Below are 23,764 nucleotides of genomic sequence, written 5' to 3' on the forward strand. Positions count from 1 at the left end.
AAAGAAATTATTTTTCTCTATACAATGGAGAAGCATGGCCCAGACAGCTGAATGGCATACAGCTGTTTCTTTGTCCTTCTGCAGTCACTTCGAGCTTGGGCTTTTGCTTGTATCAAAGTGTAAGTGGGTTATTATGACCGCCCAGTATCCAAGAGAATAAAGCTTGAAACCGGAGTAGCTGATGTTCCAAAGCCCAGGAGTGAAAATGTACTTTTATTTGGTTTTTTTCTCTTCAGTGAAATCTGAAGAGTACTTGTTACAGACAGTGGAACTTTTGCTTGATCTTTTATTGTAAAGTTAAGGAAGAATATCTAGGCTGTTTTAGATGTTAGCCTTTAAAATTCTTGTGTGGTATGTGTCAGGGGTGATGCCATGCACTTTTGACATCAAATCAACTAAATTCTCACTTTAAAAATATCTAGAAGGGGGAAATTTGTAATTTTTTAAAATGAGATACCACTTATTTTTTTATCCCTGGTTTGGAACATGACTTATAGCAATAGTAGGGAAATTAATAGGTTAGCTCTTACAACTATCTCTCAACTGAAAATTAAGTATAATCTTATTTTTAGATTTATAGGTTTCTATAAACCTTATTTATTTATTTATTTTTTTTTGAGACAGAGTCTCACTTTGTCGCTCAGGCTAGAGTGAGTGCCGTGGCGTCAGCCTAGCTCACAGCAACCTCAGACTCCTGGGCTTAAGCAATCCTACTGCCTCAGCCTCCCGAGTAGCTGGGACTACAGGCATGTGCCACCACGCCCGGCTAATTTTTTCTATATATATTTTTAGTTGGCCAGATAATTTCTTTCAATTTTTAGTAGAGATGGGGTCTCGCTCAGGCTGGTCTTGGAACTCCTGACCTTGAGCGATCCACCCGCCTCGGCCTCCAAGAGGGCTTAGGATTACAGGCGTGAGCCACCGCACCCGGCCTTATAAACCTTATTTTAAAGTGAATTCCTGACTGCGCTTGTGGCGTTTATTTGAGCTTCATAAATACTGGCAGTAATGGTGAATTTCACTTCTGACTATGATGTTAATGGGAAATAAAGTAGAGGCGTGCGTGCGTGTGCGTGTGTGTGTGTGTGTGTGTGTGTGTGTGTATGTGTATGCGTGTGCTTGCGTGCGTGTGATCTTTCCAGGCCCCACTACCTTGAAGGGGCTTGATCAGGGCTTAGACTTGGGGTAGTGGCTATATGTCCTTACTAGGGCATGTTACTTAGATCTCAAAGCTCACTTTCTTGTCGTCTTTGCCCTGCTAAACAGCCCCAGCAAATATAAGGATGACAGTGGAGGCTGAGAGCCGAGGTGGTGGCTGCAGTGTGTGCTAAAGAATCAACAAAACAGGACAACAAAAGACTTTATAAAAGTCTAGCTTTCCCCAAACAAGGTCTGCTTTGTTTGTTCTTTTCCATCCTCGGGTAGCTAGCTGTCCTTCCTACTAGAGTCGACTATTTGTCATGCACTCTTGTCATGGGAGACATCAGTAAGACCACCTGAACTGTTGAGAGTTCTGGAGTAAAATTCCTACTGGATTTGCTTTTCATGCTTTCTATGACCTCCAGTGTTTCAGCAGCTCTTGGGGAACCTCGTTCCCCTGTTCCATCTGCTTTGCTTTCACCATGATTACATGGTTAACCATTTCCTAAGGCGCCTGCCTAGCACCTGCAGTATCTAAAAAAAGTTACTTTTATTATTTTTTTTCTTTTTTGTCCATTATATTGGTCCTAAAAAAGTTACTTTTAACTTACAGGAGCAATGCATGAATATATTCTCCTTGTTAAGTTAAAAAAAAAAGGCAAAAGAATACAGATAAAGATAGTTGCTCAAGGACCTTGGTTGGTGTGAGTCCTGTCCAGCCTTTTTTAGTGATCTGTACGCCTGCCAGTGTAGCCCAGGGGTTCTCAAGCTTGTTAAAACAAGCCCTCAGAGGGCCTGTAAAAACAGATTGCTGACCCCACCCACAGTGTTCTGATTCAGGAGATCTCCTGTGAGGCTGATAATTGCATTCTGTAGATCTCAGGTGAGGCCCGAGCATTGCATTTTTAGCAAGTTCACAGGTGATACTGATACTGCTGTTTCAAGGATCACATTTAGGAATACTATATAAAATTGGGGATTGAGATGACCTACAAATTTAAATAATCCTTAAGTTTGGTCACAGTGGACACTGAATGCCATGTAAAAAATGTACACAAGAAGCCACTTAAAAGGGACAATCCGACACCTGTCTGCCCCAGAGAACCAGTTGTAGATATTTGCTTTCTGGGTTTATTTCAGTGAATTGGATAGAAAAGGTGTTTCAGAAGGAAGGATGGGGGGCTGTGAGTTGTGTGTGCCTCCCATGAACTTTCCTAAGAAGACCACTACTCTGAAACCTAATAAATATTTAAGGTAAGAGGAGACACCTGATGCCTTCCCTCTCTAGCGCTGAAGGGCTTGCTGCAGTTGCTATGGAGAAGCAGGTGCTGGTCTTAGCTATGTGACAAAGGCCCTTCAGGAGTGAAAGGTCATTTAACCTCAGCGTGAAGTGCCCTGTTGGTCCTGGTGAGCATTGATCAGTTTCTTTATGTCTCCCATATTGTAATATGTCTAACATTTTTAACTGTTCATTATTTTTTTTAAGTACTGTTTTATTTTAGTCAGAATTGGGCTTCCAGTTGCAAAGTCCTAGTCTTGTATGTTGGTAAAATTAAGGTGTAATTTATTTACTAATTGTTTATAATATTATCATGAAATTCTTCTAGTAGGTAAAAGAACAAAATATTACCATATGCACAATATTATAAAAGACTACAAAATCCTTGCCTGACAAAGATTAGTTTCATTTGAAGAAGCATGAATGCTCTGGTTGATTTTGACTATACCTTCAACATTTGAAAAAGCTGATTACAAAATTTGTCATATAAAATTTAAATTTTGGAACCTTTTACATGGCTTTTACCTTACAGATTAACCAACAAGTGAGCTAATGTGACTTTTGCAATTATTTAAAATGTTAACCTTTCTATTTCATGAATGTTGCAAAAATATAAATAACATTTTTATGAAAAGTATTTTGTTGCTTTGCTTTGGTATCTGATATAGTGGAATGTTCTAGAATCTTAAGAAACATTTAAATTCCTGTTGAAATGGAACTGCCCAAACCTTAGTAAGTTTTCACTATCGTAAGTTCTAGAAATAAGTTTTGCTTGATTGATTAGTTGGTTGCCTTTAAAGTGATAAACATTGTGTTAAACCATGAAGCTTTAACAACAACAACAAGAACAACAACAACAAAATGAAGTCAAAGCTGAGCATGGTGGCTGGAGCCAGTAATCCAAGCTGCTCAGGTGTCTGAGACAAGAGGATAGCTTGAGCCTAGGAGTTTGAGGCTGCAGTGAGCTGTGATTGCTTCATTGCATTCTAGCCTGGTGATAGTGTGAGACCCTGTCTCTTAAAAACAAATAAGCAACAAAGAAAACCAGAAGAAATGAATCCATGGCTCCTGCACCTTAGGAAGGTATAGCTAGATGGGGGACGCTAGCATATGAGTTAGCTACAATAAATTTTATGGCGTGATACTATGTGTAATCAGCCTGCTTGTGGGTGGCCTCCTGCTAAGTTTTTTTTTTTTTTTTGAGACAGTCTTACTCAGGCTAGAGTGCTGTGGCGTCAGCCTAGCTCACAGCAACCTCAAACTCCCGGGCTCAAGCAATCCTGCCTCAGTCTCCCAAGTAGCTGGGACTACAGGCATGCACCACCATGCCCAGCTAATTTTTTCTATATATATTTTTAGCTGTCCAGCTAATTTCTTTCTATTTTTAGTAGAGACAGAGTCTCCCTCTTGCTCAGGCTGGTCTCGAACTCCTGACCTCTAGCAGTCCTCCTGCCTTGGCCTCCCAGAGTGCTAGGATTACAGGAGTGAGCCACCGCGCCTGGTCCTCCTGCTGAGATTTGATGAGTTCTGATCAAAGAGAAATAAATATTACAAAGGAGCTACACTTTTAATTGGGGCCATACATAAGTCAGTAAGTGAATTTGAAGGTTGTCTTCCCAACCCTGGATCATCTTTTGGAATTTGTAGCAACAAAGGCAAATAGAGATGACTTGACTTCGGGTCCCCATGTTAGGGCTTAGGCCTTCCCATTCTGGGTACAACTTCTTGAAGGCTGGCTCCAGGGAGGGGAGAGGAAGTGGATGATTTGACAAGCACTGTTCTGGATGTTTCATATAAACTAGATTGATCTCATTTTGTCTTTTCAGTAGCTGCGTTTAGTAATTTATAGTATTTTACAGATAGGAGATCTCAGGGTCCAAGGAGTGGATGCTTTTTCCTAGTTCATAGAGTTCACAGTGGAGTCAAAATGCAAACCCCCATCGATTTGATTCCCAAGTTCATGCTCTGTGACCACTACCATCAGCTGCTTGAAGACCTTGCAGCTGACTTAGAGGGTGTTGTGAACTACTTGCCTTTACCTTACCTCACCTTACCTTTACCTGAGTTTGTGCACCCTTGTGTGCACATGAGGATATACATGCATAGAGAGGCCCTAGCTCTTGCTGGATTCTGGGCGCATCAGTTAACACTGTCATCAAGATGATGTTTCTATAAATTATTCCTCCTTCCCTAGTCTCTTCTGATGGGACAACAAAGGAAAGTATGGGACAGAGAAGGGAAGGTTGAGTTCTGCAGAGGACGAGTTCTGATTGTGCTTTTTTCTTTCCTGATTCTCTGACACTCTTCATTTTCCAGACGTGGTCCCTGACTAGCAAAGGCCTCTCTGCAGGTAATCGAGTCTTTATTTCTGCAGACCAGCCCAGCCCTAGCTTCATGTCCAACGGTATCACTTCCCAGTTTTTCCTGTGCACAGGTGTGGAACAGGTGAGACTCTCTGATGTAACTAGGCTAATTGCTCTCAATGAGAGGATAGAGCCCCAAACTGTGCCTTAGGGAGCTCATGGCTAGTGTGGGGTGCAGGTGGCTGGGCCTTAAGTGCAGCATATGACAGAATAACATCACTGCTAACGACTGACCAATGCAGGCTTTGCCCAGTGGCAGTATCATAGCTGATGAGGTTTATCCAAGGCGTGATTATTGCTAATTGAAAACTTTTCCCAATACCCCACCATGATGACTTGAAATATAGTTGGCATGAGTAATTTTTGACAGTCTATATAGGGACTGAAAATTAAAAAAAAAAAAAAGACTGACTCATGCAATTTGAATTAAGAGAAAGGAGAAAGTAATTCTGGTGAGTGAGAGTCTAAGTCATTTTCGTAAAAGATAAGCCATTTTCCTTGGATCTCAACTTTGAGAATTTTAATAGGTTGGCCTAGGGAAGAACTTTCTAGCTAAAGGTTATATGGAGATTGTCTTAGTATCTATTGCTGCATATCTTATTACCCCAAAACTTAGCATCTTAATAAAAAAACCCCAAATGTATTATCTCACACAGTTTCTGCAGGTCAGGAATCCAGGGCTGGCTAGCTAAGTAGTTCCGGCTCAGGGTCTTCCATGAAGTCGCGGTAGAGCTGTTGGCTGAGACTTCAGGCATCTCAAGGCTGGATGCCGGGCCGGAGGATCTGTCTCTCAGCTCACTTGGGTGGTCGTTGTTAGGTAGTGCCAGCTCCTCACTCCCTGGGCCTCTCCATAGGGCTGCTTATGACATGGCTTCAAGAGAAAGAGAACCGTGAGCTGTGTTACTCTGTTGGTCCCACAGACCAACCCTGCTACCACATGGGAGGCATCTACACTAAGGCATGAATACCAGTGATGGCCGGGAGCAGTACAGTAGGTACCGTGAGTAAGGAAAAGGTACAGGGCCCCTGTAGCTGCAATTTAGGGGATTAGGAGTGATGTCTGGGAAGTGATATTGAAGCTGATGTGTCGTGAGTTCTATAGAGTATGAATGCGAGGTGAATTAACCTTCAAGCAGCTTAGCCTGGTTAGGGGAGTTACATTTTGAATGTAACTGTGATCCAAGATGGAAAGCGATATGTGCACAGAGGTACGGGTTACGAGTATTCAGAGGTTCCTGCTTGCAGGGGAGCAGTCAGGTTTGTGGGGAAGGTGGGTTTGTGTGTGAAGACATGGTCCAGGTGCTGCTCCCATGGAGGGATGGTTTATCCATGCGTTACGATGCCATGGATTGTCGTGACTGATCTCTTTCTACACATATATACACACACATGCAGAATTGTGTTGTCCCTGAAAATGCCTCTGCTGGTCTGTTCTTCCTGCTAGCATGATCGCACTTCTAGAGAATGTCGGGGTTAGGGTTAAATCTGAGGTGACCCCGCTAGTTAGTTTGGTAGTGCTGACCTCCCCTTCAACTTTTGTCTGTCTTTGAGTGGCACGGCAGTGGAGGCGGGTAGAAATGTGTAATTTCCTAGAGTGCAGTGCGGCTAACCATTTTGTTTATGTCGTTTTGTTTAGGATTTGTTACCGCATGTAACCAGTTCTCATAAACATAGCTTACATGCGGGAGCCGTGTGTGTGTGTGTGTGTGTGTGTGTGTGTGTGTGTGTGTACATGCGGGAGCCGTGTGTGTGTGTGTGTGTGTGTGTGTGTGTGTGTGTGTGTGTGTGTGTGAGAGGTGCGGTGAGCATCCAGGCATAGCTTACATGCGGGAGCCGTGTGTGTGTGTGTGTGTGTGTGTGTGTGTGAGGTGCGGTGAGCATCCAGGCGGTGCTCGTTTGAAGTGATGGGCCCTGCACGCTGCGCGTTCTCTGCAGCCACAAGGAAGCCTGAACCATTGTTACTTACGATGGATTACTTTTCAAAAGTTGGTTAATCTCTTCCAGGCCATTAATGGCTTAGAGACTAATGAGCAGACCCATTAAATATTATTTTCTGTCTGAATCAAGAGTTAGCATCAGTGTTCCCGGAGAAGGGGAGCTGTGTTCTCTAGTCAACTAGGTGGAGCAGGCGTTCCCAGTGGGTCAGGTTATAATAAGACTCGATGAGTCAGAAATGACGTTATTCTGGAGACAACTGTAGAGTAATTAGAATTTTGCCTCATTTTAATTAAAAGCTTCTAACTCTCACCTGCCTTCCTTGGCGTTTGGGCAAGGCGCAGGGTTGTCTCCTTGTCAGTGAGGCACCATTCCTGGCTGTTGGGGTGACCTCAGGAGAACCCAGGACTCCGGCTTTAGCGAGGAGGGCTCACGCTCTCACCACTAAACAAAGAGAAAGCATTTGCACAGGGCCTCGAACCAGTGTCTGTGTGACACAGCTGGGACCTGTGCTGAAAAGATCTCCAGGGCCTTAGCGTAAAACAAAGGCGTGTTTTGTTGTGTTGAGAGCATAGAGAGGCTTCCTTTCTTTTTTTTTTTTTCACTCATATGTAATTGGAATTGCTTAATGGTAACACGGAGCCTGCTCATTCTCCCAGATGGTTGGAATAGCCAGGTGGGGGCCCTGCCCAGGTGGCTGGGAGTTACGCACCCCCCCCCCAACTTACAGAGCATTTAAAACTCCCCACTTGTAAACGCCTTGTATTCCTGTCCAGATGGTTGGGAGGATTGAAAAAAGACATTGTATATTTAAAAACAATTATTATGGTAAGAATACTTAACATGAGATCTACCCTCTGAACAAATTTTTAAGTGTGCAATACGGTATTGTTTTTAATAGCTGTAGTATTTGAGTGCATTTTGTAAGCGGAAGGCGCTATCCAAATGCAAACCTCTGTTTATTGTTGCTTGTTATTTCCGTAGTTGTGCTGAATTTTCCTTAAGGGAAATCTGTACCTCTGCCCTTTAAGTTGCATATGCCCAACAGTGGCTAATTAGTAATTGAATCTAGACCACATACTGTACAGTCTTTGGGTAACATGGGCAGTTTCTAATTTTAAATGTTTTGAAAGTTTGTTCTGAAACTCTGATAAAAAAGTTTTTTTTTTTTTTTTTCCCATAAAAACACTATCCTGAACTGCTGATGGGTATGTGTTTCTCTTTGGGGTAATGAAAATTAGATTGTGGTGATAGTTGCACAACTCTGTGAATAAAAACCACTGAATTGTACTCTTTGCACAGGGTCAATATTACGGTATATGAATTATGTCTCAAAGCTGCTATTAAAAACTAAACCATGTCTTAATTGTTACTGCAAAAATCCCCTAATTTCTCCCATCTCTGCGAGGTCTTAGCAGGCATTCAGTAGATACAGGTGACTAAGTGTTGAATAGTATAGTTGAAATAATTCAAATGGCATCAATAGACGAGGATGGGAATGGGGGCTGCAGTGTCAGGAGTAAAAGCTCCAGGGGCAGAGAGGTTTATGGGGTGGTTCCTTTGTCATTGGAGGCACAGGAGGAAGAAGAGGAGGAAGAAGATGCATCATGATCAGGTGAGGCTGTAGGTGGGCCGGGCTGCAAATGATCCTGGATGCAGGTCAGGTGGTAGTCCCGTGTGTGGAAGTTGGGAATGCTGTATTGTATGGTCCAAATTCTGGTTACCTGGGCCGTGTAAATCAGGAAGCTGTGTGATGACAGAGTGGGCTTAAGGCAGGGAGGGGAGGATGCGGCCAGCTACAAGGTCTTAGTTTTCAGTGTCTGTGTCCTTGAGTAGCAAGGTCAAGAGCCTGGTCAGGTAACAAAAACCAAGAATGAGGTGAGGCAGGATGGCAGAACCAGGCCTAGGCTGGGACAGTTGTCAAAGGTCTGATTACAAGGTTTGGGAATGTGGGTGTCCAGCTACCTTTTTTGGGTTTGATTTTAGTTTTTTCATTTGTATATTATTTTTGTTTTTGATGAATCTCTGTGAAGAATACATTTTCTTTTGTTTCTTTTTTTTTTTTTTTGAGACAGAGTCTCACTCTGTTGCCCAGGCTAGAGTGCTGTGGCATCAGCCTGGCTTACAGCAACCTCAAACTCCTGGGCTCAAGTGATCCTCCTGCCTCAGCCTCCTGGGTAGCTGGGACTACAGGCATGCACCACCATGCCTGGCTAATTTTTCTATATATATTTTTAACTGTCCATATAATTTCTTTTTACTTTCGTAGAGATGGGGTCTTACTCTTGCTCAGGCTGGTCTCGAATTCCTGAGCTCAAACAATCCACCCGCCTTGGCCTCCCAGAGTGTTAGGATTACAGGGGTGAGCCACTGTGCCCAGCCAAGAATACATTTTCAATTCTCTAGATGTGTATAGTCCTGTACTCAGATATAATATATCTAATGCCTTTTCAGATTTTTATATACACACACACATATATTTTAGAGACTAGGTCTCACGCTGTCACCCAGGCTGGAGTGCAGTGACACAATCATAGTTCATAGCAGCCTTGAACACCTGGGTGCAAGCAGGCCTCTTACTTCAGCCTCCCGAGTAGCTGAGACTACAGGAGTGTGCCACCACATCCAGCTAATTTTTCTTTTTCTTTTTTTATTTTTTGTTGGGGGGAGTCTCGCCATGTTGCCCAGGCTGGTCTTGAACTCCTGGCCTCAAGTGATCTTCCTGCCTTGGCCTCCCAACTTTTCAGATTTATAATTGCAAAGCATAAACCACTCTGAATTTTGTCTGAGCACCTGCAGAAGCAGATAACTAAATCTTATGAAACCCCATTTTCCTCCTGAGGGTATTCAAATTTTCTTCCTGTTGGGTTTTATGCAGTCAGGTTTCAGACAGAGGATTGTGTCACTTGGCATCTTATTGTCAAAGACAGACACATTTTTAACATAGTCTTTTACTGAGAAGTATTTAAATTCTGAAAGACTAAGGTAGCCCCCCTCAAAGAACAGTGTTAACTAGCACCATTATAAACTTGGGACTGCTCTAAGAGTCCCGCTTCTGAGGGCTTCCACCTAACTTATTTTCATAATTAAGAAAATAGTAAATGTTCAAGGCAAATGAATCTGAACAATAGAAAGGGGTATGCAATTAAACGTCAAATTCTCTTACAGGAAACGCATTTCCCAGAGACAGCTGTTATGATCTCCCTCTGGGTGTCCTTCCAGAAATGTCCAGGCAGGTAATGTGTACAACCACTTTAAAAATTCAAATAGGAACATGTCATACACATTGTTCTATACTCTTCTTGTTTTAAGTAACATGTATCTTGGACATTTTTCCTTATCTAACACATATAGATCTTACTTTTTATAAAACAGCTTTATTTGCCATAAATAATTACCATATAATTTACTTTAAAATTCACTTGTTTTAAATGTACAGTTCGGTGATTTTTTTTTTTTGTAAACTTACAGAGTCGTGCCCCTACCACCACAATCCAATTTTAGAGCATTTCCACCACCCCTGTGCATATTTACAGCTTCCCCACTTTCCTACCCCAGGCAACCACTAATCTACTTTCTGTCTCTTTAGATTGATTTTACTCTTTTTAGCAGTGACCTGTGGTCCATTTTGGGGAAGTACAAAAATGTATTTAACTGGTCTCGAGCCAAGAAAATTTTAGTTTTGCTGATGTTTTATTTTGCTGCCTTCTTCCTTCCTTTTGAAAAAAATTGGACAAGATTGAAATTTTGCCTTTGAGCCACACTTGGTAAGAGAGTGATAAGGGGGTTTTAAATGAAGTTGTTTGTGGATTTTCTAGTCATTGCCTATAGAACTAGAAGAGTTTTAGAGCCTGGATAATTATTTAACATTTGAATAGAAATTGCCTGAGGTTGTTCTTGATTAGGTGGAAGCCCCAGCATTTAATGTGTATTTTATGGACGTGGGTGGAGTGGAACTAAGTATTTACACATGCTTGGGGCTGAGGGAAATTTATTATTTCGTTTTTTTTGCTTTTGTCTCTAACTAGGAGGATTTCGGGAGCTGCTGATTGTTCAGGAGTATGACTTAGGATATATTTTTCAAACTGTGCCTTGGGATCCATTATTGGGTTGTAGATTTTGACCAGCTGTTTTTTTTAAAAAGAAGGTAGAACAGTATGAGACAAAAATGCCTTGCATGTTGTAATGGTGGGCTTTGTTTTCCGACACTTCTACTTTAGGTATAAATACGTGTGTGTGTGTTATTTAAACATCAGAAATGTTGAAAAGTCAGTGCCTGAGGAGTCAGAAGTGTTTCTCAGTTTCAGTCAAGGGATCAGGCAGGTTATGTTCAGGCTTCCTCTTCTGAGCTGTACTGGAACCCCTCCTGGAGGCAGGTGGGGTGAGAAGACTAGGATTGGGTAGTTCACAGAGGGAAAACCTGTTGGTGTTGGCTGGGGAAGTGAGCCCGTTCATCTTGGGAAGTGGGAGGTGGAAATGAAACTTCCTGTGTGACCACTTTTCTCTGTCAAAAATAATGAATTATTTCAAATGTTCTGAACAGGAGGCTTTGGGTGGATTTTAGTCAGCTCATCAACTATTCAATGCTGGCTTTTTTGACAATGATGTATAGATCTAGACTAGGGAGAACTTTAGAACAATTAAGTTCATTTCATCTTGTGATTGAAAGTGACTTGAAGGACTATGCAACTTTCCCTCCTGTGCACGCATCCTTCTATCCTATCTCTGCTTGACAGCCCTACAGCCTGCACTTGCACACAGCTACTAAAAGGGAATTCATCACCTCTCCAGGTGTCCCAGTTCTTCTTCAGCTTCCTCCTGTCGAAGAAGACCCTCAGCCTTCGTGTGTCTCAGGTTTCTGGATTGGACAGCTGTATTAGTTCTCTATTGCTGTGTAACAAATTACCTCATGACTTAGTGGCTTAAGAGGGCAAACATTTATTATCTCTGGAATAAGTCGGGGATCTTGGAGCAGCCTATCTGGATGTTCTGGCTCTGGGTCTCTCACGAGGCTGCAGTCGACTTGACAGTTGGGGCTGTCATCATCTGAATTCTGAATGGACTAAAGGATTCATTTCTAACAAGGCTCACTCGCATAGCTGTTGGCAGGAGGCCTCATTCTTCACCGTGCGGACCTCTACATAGAGCTGCTTGAGGGTCTTCAAGACACATTCTCTCTCTTGGCTTAGAAAGGAGATGTTGGTAATGCCAAAGAAACTCCTTTGTCTCCTTTGCAAGTGGGCACAGATGTGGCCCATTTGCCACCAGGTCTAGACAGAAACATGCAGAGATGTTTGAAGTCAAGAAGACAGTAGCCTGCACTGACTTTGTAAGTCAGAGGTGATAATTGCTGTCATGCATACCTCTCAGGATTGCTGTGTGACTCAAATGAGATGATACAAGTTAAAGATTTTGGAGACTGTAAGGTATTTCCTTACTGGAAGCAGAATTTTTTTTCCTCTTGTAAAGATTGGCTCAGGGTGTGTCTCCTCCATCCCTATACTGCCAATTTCAATATTCGAATGATTGCAGTACCCCTCATGGGGTTGCCATGAGGACTGGCACATAGTAAGCATGCAGTTTAACAGCTACAATTACTGTTCCTGAAATAGATATCATAGGTACTAAAGAAAATTAACTGGTAAATTAAATAGCCACTGCTCCCAAGCTGTGGCCAGGGTCACAGTGTCTACTATGCCATTCACTGCACAGAATACTGTATATGGGGAAACGATTTTTATTATTTGTTGTTTTCTATATTTGGATGACTTTCCCAGTCTAAATTTCAACCATGATTTCTATCTAGTTCCCTGTGTCTTCATCTTGTTATTCTGACACGATACAATAGAAACTTCAGTCTGTTTTTTTTTTTTTATAAAAAGGGACCTTAGTATTCTTCCTTGGTATGTTTTGACTGTCCCCCCATTCTTGGCTCAGCTTCCCCAAAATGTGCCAACAATTTTTTTTTTAAGTTATCAGTTGTACCATCAAGTTCCTGGGTGCCAGGTTGGAAAATGGAGACAGTTTCTGCAGGGAATCCATTTGGAATTGAGGAGGTGGCGCCAGGCCTAAGGTGTGGTGGGCGGAAATTGAAAGAAGAAATGGTGCTGAAGGAGCCTGAGGGAGGATTGGTCCAGTACTGTTCTCTGTGGCCACCGGCCTATTGCATTGTGTCTGCGTGGAGGAGGGAGGGTTGTTATACAGATAAATTTGTCCATAGGTTCCTGAATCTTCACTCATGTATCATAGCAATCATCATTTCAACAACAAATTCGGGAACATTCACCACGTACTGAATGATATACACACATAGAAATAGTTAATCTTCACAGCCACTGAATAAGATACATTTTTATTATCCCACTTTGATTGATGAGGAACTTGAGGTTCAGAGAGTTTAAGTTTCACCATTTCACAGTTAAGTGGTAGAGCTGGGTTGCATCCCTGCTTCTCCTGACTTGACAGCTATGTTTTTAAGATGCTGAATTGCCTCTTTGTATGAAATCTCTTTCCATGCAAAAGCTTTTCCCATCACCTCTAGTCTTACACCATTTGGTAGAGATGGCTGCCACATGCAGTAGCCATGAGGGGACGTATAGCTATGACCAGCCACTGGGAACCTTGTCTTTTATAGTAAGTCTGCTCATAGGTATCCCTGTAGGGTACCTGGTCCCAAGGAAGACTAAATGTGGCCAAATATCAACAGTGTTGGAGTGAAGGGTAGAAAAGGTAAACCGTTGAGCAGTGATCCAAGGACTCTTGCTACAAATGCTGCCTGATAATGGTACTGGCTGTCGCTGGGAAATTCAGCCAGAGTCTTGCCCAGGAGTAGCAGGGGTGGCGAGATTAGGAGACATATTGATCTTTTAAAGATATCTGGATATTAGGTGATAGTAGATTCGCATTTGGACTGCATTCCTCAGTGTACCAGTTAGTATCTGAGGGCACACAATTTGCCAGGTATTTTGCTATGAAATGTGTATGCTGTGATTAATAAAGCAGATTTATCAGAATAATCATTTATTAATTCTAAAGAGAAATGTAACAGGCAGGTGGAATCATTGGGCTGACTGGTCAGCTTGTTTCCCTTCTAGTAGGTGAGCCCTTGTGGGTCTCTCTCAACAAGTCTTCTTTTTGGGTTTTCCTGCCTGATCTCAACACCAGCCTTTCTTTTTGGCCCTCCTTTCCTCTCTGTCCACACTGTAGGTCTCCCTTAACTCAAGACACGGTTTTGAGTACCTAAAGCTAAAACTCCACCCCTCACCTCCACCCTCACTTTAACCATTTCTAGAGACACTGTATGTTGAGGGGGAGGAAAAATAACTCTAAGGACTTGGGAAAAGTCTGGGTAAACTTTCTTCCTAGGTTGCTGTCTTTAAAAAATGTTTTTTTAAAGCATTTAGGTTAAATGATATTTTCTCTTGAATGGTGAAAACAATTTAAATATGTTAAAATGATTCCTCTTTTCATTAACAGAATCTTGAAATCAGATATTTGATTTTGCAGCCTTTAGTTGATAACTGGTGCATCGAAGACTCCTGTTGAATAGAAAATGCCAGGATTTATATTCTTGGTGAATAGGATTAAGGGTGAACTCTAATCTTGAAAGCAGGCAAGGTTGGCCTCCAAGTAGTCCAGCCGGTAGTTCTGCATCTTCATATTTAATTCAACCACAGAATGTTACTTCAAGCTATAAACCTGAAAAAATTTTTTCTAGTATTTTGCTTGTGATTTCTAGACTCCATCTCATCCATCTCAATTTAAGAGGAGAACTAAAAATCCCTCCTGTAGGCAAGAAGAGTGCTCCAAATGGAGGCCACAGCATGTGTGATGTCCTGCAGGTTAAAGAGCTCTTTGGAATACTACTCACTGACCAGGACGGTGAGCAGGTAGGATGTGGTGGGATTGGTATGCAGGAACCAGAGGGCTAAGGGTTTTACGTGCCACAGTAAGGAGTAAACTTGGTCCTACGGGAAGTGGGGAACTACTGAAGGGTTTTAAGCCACGTGGTGACATGATATGGCTTTGTTTGCAACCAGGCATTGCAAAGTCAGTTAGAAGTTTTAAAAAGTCGTTTCATCCAGCCTGTAATACAGACTTCCTATGCTTTTACTGTCATCCTTTCTATACTATGTCTATTCCAAACTTGTAGTCATTTTCTGAGCTCCTTATTCAGCCTCTGCCTCCTCTTCCTGTTAGCAGATATACTCTTGCCATCTTTCACTGAGAGCCAATCGGGTTTGATTTCCTGGGCTTCTTACTTTTAAAACCTTGTCACTTTCCCTCTTCAGAATATGAAACTCGTGACCCAACCAACCTCTTGTCCAGGACGAACATTTAGACATAAGAGAGTTAGGATTTGAGGGTGTGGGGTGGGGTGGCACTGCCACTCCTCTCAACTGCTGAAGAAATTAGCTGTGCAAACTATGGCACATAAATTTTGTTCTTTAGGGAAAAATGAAACGACAACAACAAAAACATTAAGGTAGAACACAAGAGCAAAGAAAAGCTATGAGCCCACATATAGGTATAACTCAACTGACAAATTCCATTGTTGACATTTCTGTCTGGCCAGCATGCTGTCCAGTGCGTAGGAATTTGTTCATGTCAATGCCTTAACAGATTTTGTAATGCTTTCATTTGAATTTTAAATGTAAATTTAATGGCTATACAACTTTTAATATAATGATGTTATTTAATATAAATTTAAATCGATATAAATTATATGCTTGTGCAAATATATAGTATTTTATTATTAAACATTTGTTCAATACACTGTGACTGGTTGTGATTTTTAAAATAATAGCAATTATTCAAAAATTGTTTTTTAAGAGTTCACGTTTTGGCTGGGCACGGTGGCTCATGCCTGTAATCCTAGCACTCTGGGAGGCTGAGTTGGATAGCTGGAGGTCAGGAGTTCGAGACCAGCCTGAGCAAGAGCGAGACCCCGTCTCTACTAAAAATAGAAAGAAATTAGCTAGACAGCTAAAAATCTACATGGAAAAAATTAGCCAGGCATGGTAGTGCATGCCTGTAGTCCCAGCTACTTGGGAGGCTGAGGCAGAATTGCTTGAGCCCAGGAGTTTGAGGTTGCTGTGAGCTAGGCTGATGCCACGGCACTCTAGCCTGGGCAACAGAGCGAGACTCTGTCTCAAAAAAAAAAAAAAAAAAAAAAAAAAAAAAAAGCTCACATTCTGAGGTAAGCAGATGTTAATAGTGAAGAACAACTAAGAACTTTTTCTTTATCTTTTTTTTAGTGTCTTGCTCTGTTGCCCCAGCTAGAGTGCAGTGGCACGATCATGGCTCACTGTAACTTACAACTTCTCAGCTCAAGTGATCCTCCTGCCTCAGCTTTCCAAGTGCGCAGCTAAGTTTTCTTATTTGGTTCACTGTGTTGTCCAGGCTGCTCTTGAACTCCTGGCCTCAAGCTATCCTCTTGCTTCAGGTTCCCAAAGTGCTGGGATTATAGGCATGAGCCACCATACCCAACCTTATTTTACTTATTGAAAATAGAGTTTACCATTAGGAGGCTATGAGAGTTCATTTCCTTCTATGAATAAAAATAAGTAAAAGTCAGAGTAAAAATGAAAGGTAAAAAATATATATACAAAATGAACAAATTCCAAGTGAAATAGTAAAGGCTGAAATGTCATAGGACATTATAAATGAGATAATTGTTTCTTCTGTTTATTCAGTAATGTGGTAAGACAGTCTAGTACTGTGGACAGCTGGCTATTTAAGATAACCGTTGACATTTTCAGCAGCTATCTGATTTTTATTAACTCCTTTTAGTAAACATAAAAACAAAACAAAGCCCCCAAACCAAACAGTACGAAAGAGTATAAAGTGAAAAGCAAAAGCCTTCCTATGTACTTCTCTGACCTCTGAGTCATATTTTTGAGAGATAACCACTGTAATGTTTTAATAATAATATTTACCTTTATATTTTTATTATATATTAGCTTACGTATGTGTTGTATATGTGTACGTGTTTGTGTGTTTAGAATCACAAATGGGGCCTATATTTGTCAGGTTATAGATTATAGGATAACTCCTTTAACAACCTCAAAATCTCAATGGCTTCACATAATAAAATTTTAATTTTCACTCACATAATGGCCCAACATGAGGTATCCTTGTTTGGGTTGTTTTTCTTGGCAGGTCTCCATTAAGGGTAACTCGGGGACCCAGGACCTTTCTACCTGGTGGCTTTACTCCCACCTGTTTGGATATGAAAAAGTGAATTTCAGTTGCAGAATTAGAGAAAAGAACCAAGAGCTCTATGCTCATGCTGTCATCTTTATCTTCTGAGTTTATAAGCAGTTAGATTTGTGAAGATGTGAACATTCTGTCAATTTTTTTGTCATTCTGTCAGTTTCATTTCACAGTTATCATTCATGCATTTATAAAGTGATTGTTGAATTATCACAATATATGCAAACTAAGTGAAGGTGTAATATGCAGGAAGAATATAATCTGTCAAAAACATTCAGGCCATCAGTTTGGATTTGAGAGCTGGAGAGTATTGAAATGTTTCAAGTTGTACCAAAAGATTCTTTAAATTTATAGTTAGCTGCTGAATCAATTGATTGGTAGAGAGTGGTTTCTAAACGTGAATGTCTTTTGTTTAAAATTTCTTTTAATACGCTGTCTTAAATGAAAACATATTAAAGAACTTAAAATCAAAATTATAAACTTTACCTTCAAAAGCAAAAGCATTAATTACTCTTTCAGTAAGAGAGAAATTATGAGTATTTAAAATCCAGTTGAGATGAATAGAGGATGTTTGCAAAAAAAAAAAAAATCTCCAAAGCAAAAACAAATAAGCAACAAAGACTGGGTATGGTAGCTCATGCTTGTAATTCTACCACTTTGGGAGGCCAACGCAGGAGGATCAATCACTTCAGGCCAGGAGTTTTGACCAGCTTGGGCAACATAGCAAAACCCCATCTCTACCAAAAAAAAAAAAAAAGCCAGGCCCATCTCTACCAAAAAAAAAAAAAAAAGCCAGGCATGGTGGGGCACACCTGGACTCCCAGTACTTGGGAGGCTGAGGCAGGAGGATCATTTGAGGTTGCAGTGAGCTATAATCACACCACCACACTAGCCCTGGCAAATGAGTGAAACCTTGTTCTCAAAAAAACCAAAACAAAAAGCCAAAATAAAATTTTTCCTTTGGAAGAGAAGAATAAACCAGAAATAATAAATTGTAGCATTTTAGTTAGTACATTTTCCTCTTACTTTATCAAAATAGTATATAATTCATAATCTTATGCTTGGACATAAGTTTGTACTTAGGTTTTCAGAGCAGAATAGACCCAACATCAAACTTACTTAAACAAAATACAGATGTTAAATGAAGCAAAGATCAAATATGCAGGATAATTTTACAGACTCTGTAAACATGAGTGTGGACATTTAATTTTGCCAGAACTATGCCGACCTCAGCTTATCCATGATTGTGTCACCGTATTGGTGCTGGCTGCTTATTTCCTTGCTTACCCACCACTTGACGTGACCATTCCAGAGCTCCAGTGGAGAGTGTTCGCATAGGCTGTGTTTGGCGATTCTGGGATGGGATTTCATAACAGAACTGATGGGGCCTACAGCTATCGGTGGTTTTGTTTACCGCTTTGCCATGTATTAGAGATTGACAAGTTTTAACAGTTTATCTCTAAAAATTATCAGTACTGTACTTAGGTAGCTGTATTGTCATATTATGTATTTAACTTTTAATCATATAGCAGTCTTTAGGACTTTAAACTAAAATTTGGTGTGATGTTGACACTATTGGGATGAGATGGTAGAAATGAATGATTATAAAAATACTGTATCTTACCAGTGCTAACATCTGGATATATCCTGTTGTCACTGGTATCTTAGATTAAATAAAATACAGTTGTCTTTCTTTTTAATCAAAAGGCCATATTCGTTTTGTTTTTTTTGCCTTTTTTTTTTTTGGAGACAGAGTCTGACTCTGTTGCCCAGGATAGAGTGCTGTGGCATCAGCCTAGCTCACAGCAACCTCAAACTCCTGGGCTCAAGCAATCCTCCTGCCTCAGCCTCCCGAGTAGCTGGGACTACAGGCATGTGCCACCATGCCCGTAGTCTATATATTTCTCTATATATTTTTAGTTGTCCATATAATTTCTTTCTATTTTCAGTAAAGATGGGCTCTCGCTCTTGCTGAGGCTGGTCTCGAACTCCTGACCTTGAGCCATCCTCCCGCCTCAGCCTCCCAGAGTGCTAGGATTTCAATTCTTTTATTGTTAATTATGTAATTAATAATAATTGGCAAAAAACCCACTTTCGCTGTATCTTATCACGCATAGCTCTAGGAACTCAGCTGGACATCAATGAAAATCTTCCAAATGAGTAAAGAAAAGGATGAAGCCAGACTGGAGCCCTGGTCTGTAAACCAAGCTCCCTGTGTATGAAAGGGGACAAAAGGTGACCAGCCAATGCAGGGTTAGCATCATGAAGGCAACCTGGTTAGGTCTGGGCTTGGATTATTTTGGAATTAATTCTAGGCATTTGTACCAGGAATGTAATCTCAGTAGGAACTCCTTGTAACAGATGTACAGAGTTTAGGGAGAGATAATTATAATAGATTTCCATGTGGCTCCTGAGGTTTCAGGGGATTAGTTTGGATGTTCTGTTTGGGCCTGACTACTTTTACACAGTGTATTTGTTAGTTTGCAATATGGTATTCATGAGGATTAATGGCTGCATTAAGTAAGAGTAAACCTAAGACTCTCTAAGAGCTCGTTATAAAAACATTCAGTCACAATCCCTAGTCTCTGTGGCCATAATCTTTTAATTGAATTGAATAATGTGGCCTCTTAATCCTGCGTGGAGGAGGGTCTTGTCACTTTCATGTTCTCCGGGAGTTCCTGTCATGTCTTTCCTTTTCTGGGGCCGTTGAAAGGGTGGCAGTTTCGCTGTGTTCATTTTAAATAACTCTTAGTCTTAAATTGATTATTTGTTCTAGTGGAATATGGTAGACTGTTAATTTTCATCATCTTGGTAATGATCTTGGATGTATTCCCAGATTTGTGTAGATGGAGGAAGAGAAAACCAACATAAATAAATTTGAATTTTTTTAGTGCTGATATTTGTTTTAAATACCACATGAACACTATCTCTACATTGAAAGACCATGGCACTTGAAGAAAACCTACTTACTGTAAAATATTTGTCTTGGATTTTCTTAGCTGAAATGATTATAATAAAACATTCTGTTTATATTGGTCACTGACGAGGGTCAGATGGGGCAGTGTTGATAAAAATATAAGCAGAAGCAAGACAAAGAAAAGAATTCTGATTGGTTAGAGTGGCAAGGCCCCTAGTTAGAGTTGAGGTGTTGGTTTGTGACTTGTGCAGTTTCTAGTTTCAGTTTAGTGTTTACATTGGGCTTTGGTTTGTTCTCATAGGAATTTGAAGTGACAGAGCTTCCCTAGTCTAATGGCCTCTCAATTAGAATTTGTTTTTTTCAAACAACTCCCTCCTCTCATTTATAAACTTGGGCATAAATGCTGCTCTGTCACCATAATGGTCGTTAAATTCTGATGAAGGTTTATTATAATAATGATGCAATTGACAAGGAAATTTGGTTATTTTCTGTGACATACATTTTAACATAGTAAGTGAAATTATGACTGATAGCATTGTATCAAGACATCAGTTTTCTTGGAATTTTATGCAGCTTCTGAAGCACAGATTATTAATATATATATCCAAAAATCCAAAGAATGTTAGATATTATTTCTTTTTTAAAATTAAAAATAAAAAAAAATTTTTTTTGAGATGGAGTCTTGATCTGTCACCCTGGATGGTGTACAGTAGCATGATGTTAGCTCACTGTAGGCTTGAACTCCTGGGCTCAAGCGATCCTCCCCCATATAAAAACAAAATGCCAAAGTATATACACTTTAAACTTAATGTTCAGCAATTAATGTTTCAGTATTTTTTGTTGTTGTTTTTTTTTGTTTTTTTTTTTTTAATGATATGAGATCTCACTCTGTTGCCTGGGCTAGAGTACAGTGGCATCATAGCTTACTGCAACCTCAAATTCCTGGGCTCAAGCAATCCTCTTGCCTCAGCCTCCCAAGTAGCTGTGGCTACAGCACACCACCATGCCTGTCTAATTTTTAAATTTTTTGTAGAGATGGTATCTCACTATTGCCCAGGCTGGTTTGGAACTCCTGACCTCAAGTGATCCTCCCAAAGTGCTAGGATTACAGGGGTGAGCCACTGCACCCAGCCTGTTTCAGTATTTTAATTTACTTATTAAAAGACATTAATGAATATTCACTATTTAATGTAATATAACAAAACTTCAAGATTTTAAGTTATCAAAAAAGATTTTTGAAACTGTGTTTAGACACATTTTATAAAATATAATTATTTTTGAAAAATTTAATCACTTTTATTCCATTTATGTTTACCTATTTCACCTATTCTTAACACTTACGCTTGAATTGCTTATGAAAAATTTCATGAGACATTAAGCAGAGCTAGCCATTGAAGGAGTTCAGGAAATGCCACTCCAGAGCATGCTGCTTTTGTATATTGATCACTCGAGCTAAAGGCACTTGAAAATAACAAATGCAGTAAGAGACTCTCTCTGGACTTCCCTTATCTGCCTAAAGACGGACATTCTCCAAAGGACTGCAAGGATCATCAGTCCCTTCCCCTACACTGTCATTTTATGTTATCTTATTTTTCTTGATAAATCAAGCAAGTCAAATATTTTTACTTCCATGACTGACATGCATCAAGATCAAGTAATTCACTTTTATTGCACATTTTGCTTTTAGGTTGGATTTATGGTTTTATGGTCTTAAACATCTAGCAGAGATAACAAACCTGTCTAACCAGCAACCCAGGAAAAACTGACAATTCTGAAAACATTTCCTATGTTTATTTTACCAAAAGTTTTCAAACTAGCTTTATTTACCAGAGCCCTACCTAAATCATGTGAACGTAGGGAAAAAAAAAAACACATTTGGGTCATTTTCTATATTTCCGAGAATTTTAGGAATAATTTGCATAAGTGCTCTTTTATCCCCAAGTTAATTTGAATAGATCTCCCTCAAAGGATTTTATAAATTGGTTCAGTAATACCATCTGAAAATATCACATATACATACATTCATACAAAGACAGATATACAGACAGAAGCAGATAAAGTGCTGATTTAAGAGTCACTTACATTAGGAGAAGTCCAAAGGTCAGTCTAGGTCGTTGGTTGCCCTGGAGTTACTGTAATTGCAAAGCCATTAATTCAGAAGCCTTTTATTCTTATCTTGTTCTGAGGTCCTTAGCTAACTTACCTAAACCTGTAGCTTCCCTGTCTTTTTCGTCCCTCCCTCTTTTCCTTCATTTCTTTGCTACTGTTAGGGGCAAAGTCCATTTACCACGAGGGCAGTTAGGGCTGGCTGAATTGATGGAATGCCTGGGATGCCGTAAGAAAAACAAATGTCTGAGGGGGCTTTGAAATCAGTAACAGATTCATTTTTCTTTTGTCTGCAGGTCTGGTTGATTGACTAGTCAGTGCAGGTGGGGAACGCCTTCAGAATGGCTTTCAAGGCTTTCAAAAGGTTATTTGTGGGTTTTTGTTGTTGTTGTTGTTTTGCTCTTAATGGTTTATATGTGTACCAAATGGGGGCTCATAGCCAGAGATCTCTTCCTCTTGGGGGACACCATTGTGCCCCTGGCATCCAGTTTTGAGTTTCTTCTTCATGTCCTGTGTGTGTTTAACTAGATTACTGAGTTCAGGGTAGAGCCCATTAATGAATAGGGCAGACAAAGCATTTTTTTATGACAGACAGAATACTTTGTATTACTGCTCTGAGATCAAGATTTTGACCAAGGTATAAGGGTGGTTAAAAAGCAGATCTGATTTATCAGAGGGCTTAACTTTATAAACACTGATCTAGTTCTTTTTCTTCTTTTTTCTTTTGGGGTGTGCATGCAAGTAAGCAAGCAGAAAAAGTCAGTAGATCAGGGTAGGCAGAGGATGATGGAAGGATAGAGAGGCTATAAGCCACACATGCCAGTCAAAAATACATTCCATTGTTTCTGAGGCATTAGGGATCTCTTTGTGTGTGTGTGTGTGTGTGTGTGTGTGTGTGTGTGTGTGTGTGTGTGTGTGTGTGTGTGTGTCTGTCCACACGTGCACACATGTGCTGTAGATGAGCAATTTTGTTTAGGTTAAAACTTCCCCATTGTGGCCACCAAAATTCTAAATTAGTTTTGGTAAGATTTATGCAGTTCTCCAGAAAAGCACAAGTACTGAGATGGAGTCACAGAGTCCATGGATTTAAATAAACTCATTATTTTTTGTCTTCCTAGAACTTTTCTTCGTACTGGAGGTTTTTTACTAAACCCAATACAGTTTTGAGTTGTCTGACCCAGTCAGACACCTGAATCCTCCCTGTGAAACCCAGTGCAGTTTCTGCTAGGACATCTAAATTCAGTGTGGACCAGAAATGTTCACATAAATTCAGAGAACTTGACACAAGTTGTAGAACTGAGATATTGGAGAGGACTTACTGGCGATGACCTCCAGATATGCAGTGAGAAGCATGTAGCATCAGGGGTCCAGTGGGGTCCTTTGCTCATTGCTCCCAGAGATCATCATTGTGTGGTCGCCTTTGGATCCCACTTCTGACACCAGATTTGATAAAAGAAAAACTTAAGCACATTTAAATTTTAAACAGTTTGAGCATTCAGTCATTCATGAATTGGGAGAGCATTAGACCACAAGGGACTAGCATTCTGCCGCAAGGGGCAAGAGGGAAACCTTTTATAAAGTATTGGGAGAAGCAAGACAAAGAAAACAATTTTGATTGGTCAGAGTAGAAGGTTCCTAGTGAGAGGTTAGTTGGAGGTTTTTGATTGGTGCAGTTTCTAGTTTCAGTTTCTAGTGTTTACATTGGGCTTTGGTTTGTTCGCATAGGAATTGAAAGTGACTGAGCTACCCCAGTCTAACAGCCCCCCAGTGAGAATTTATTTTTTAACACTGCCTGTAAATTGAGGTTTC

At 40.4% G+C, this 23,764-nt stretch overlaps 1 protein-coding gene and 1 non-coding gene across 2 annotated transcripts in view; both read left to right on the plus strand.

Annotated features, from left to right (window-relative positions):
* The window catches only part of TPD52 (tumor protein D52), a 94,396-nt gene that overhangs the window by 16,900 nt on the left and 53,732 nt on the right, over window positions 1-23,764 (plus strand). The gene's annotated exons all lie outside the window — the stretch shown is intronic.
* Window positions 5,024-5,162, plus strand: LOC123645281. The gene has a single exon (XR_006737479.1). It is a non-coding gene; the product is annotated as a U4 spliceosomal RNA (small nuclear RNA).

This window comes from Lemur catta, chromosome 9 (assembly GCF_020740605.2).
Source record: "Lemur catta isolate mLemCat1 chromosome 9, mLemCat1.pri, whole genome shotgun sequence".
NCBI lineage: Eukaryota > Metazoa > Chordata > Mammalia > Primates > Lemuridae > Lemur > Lemur catta.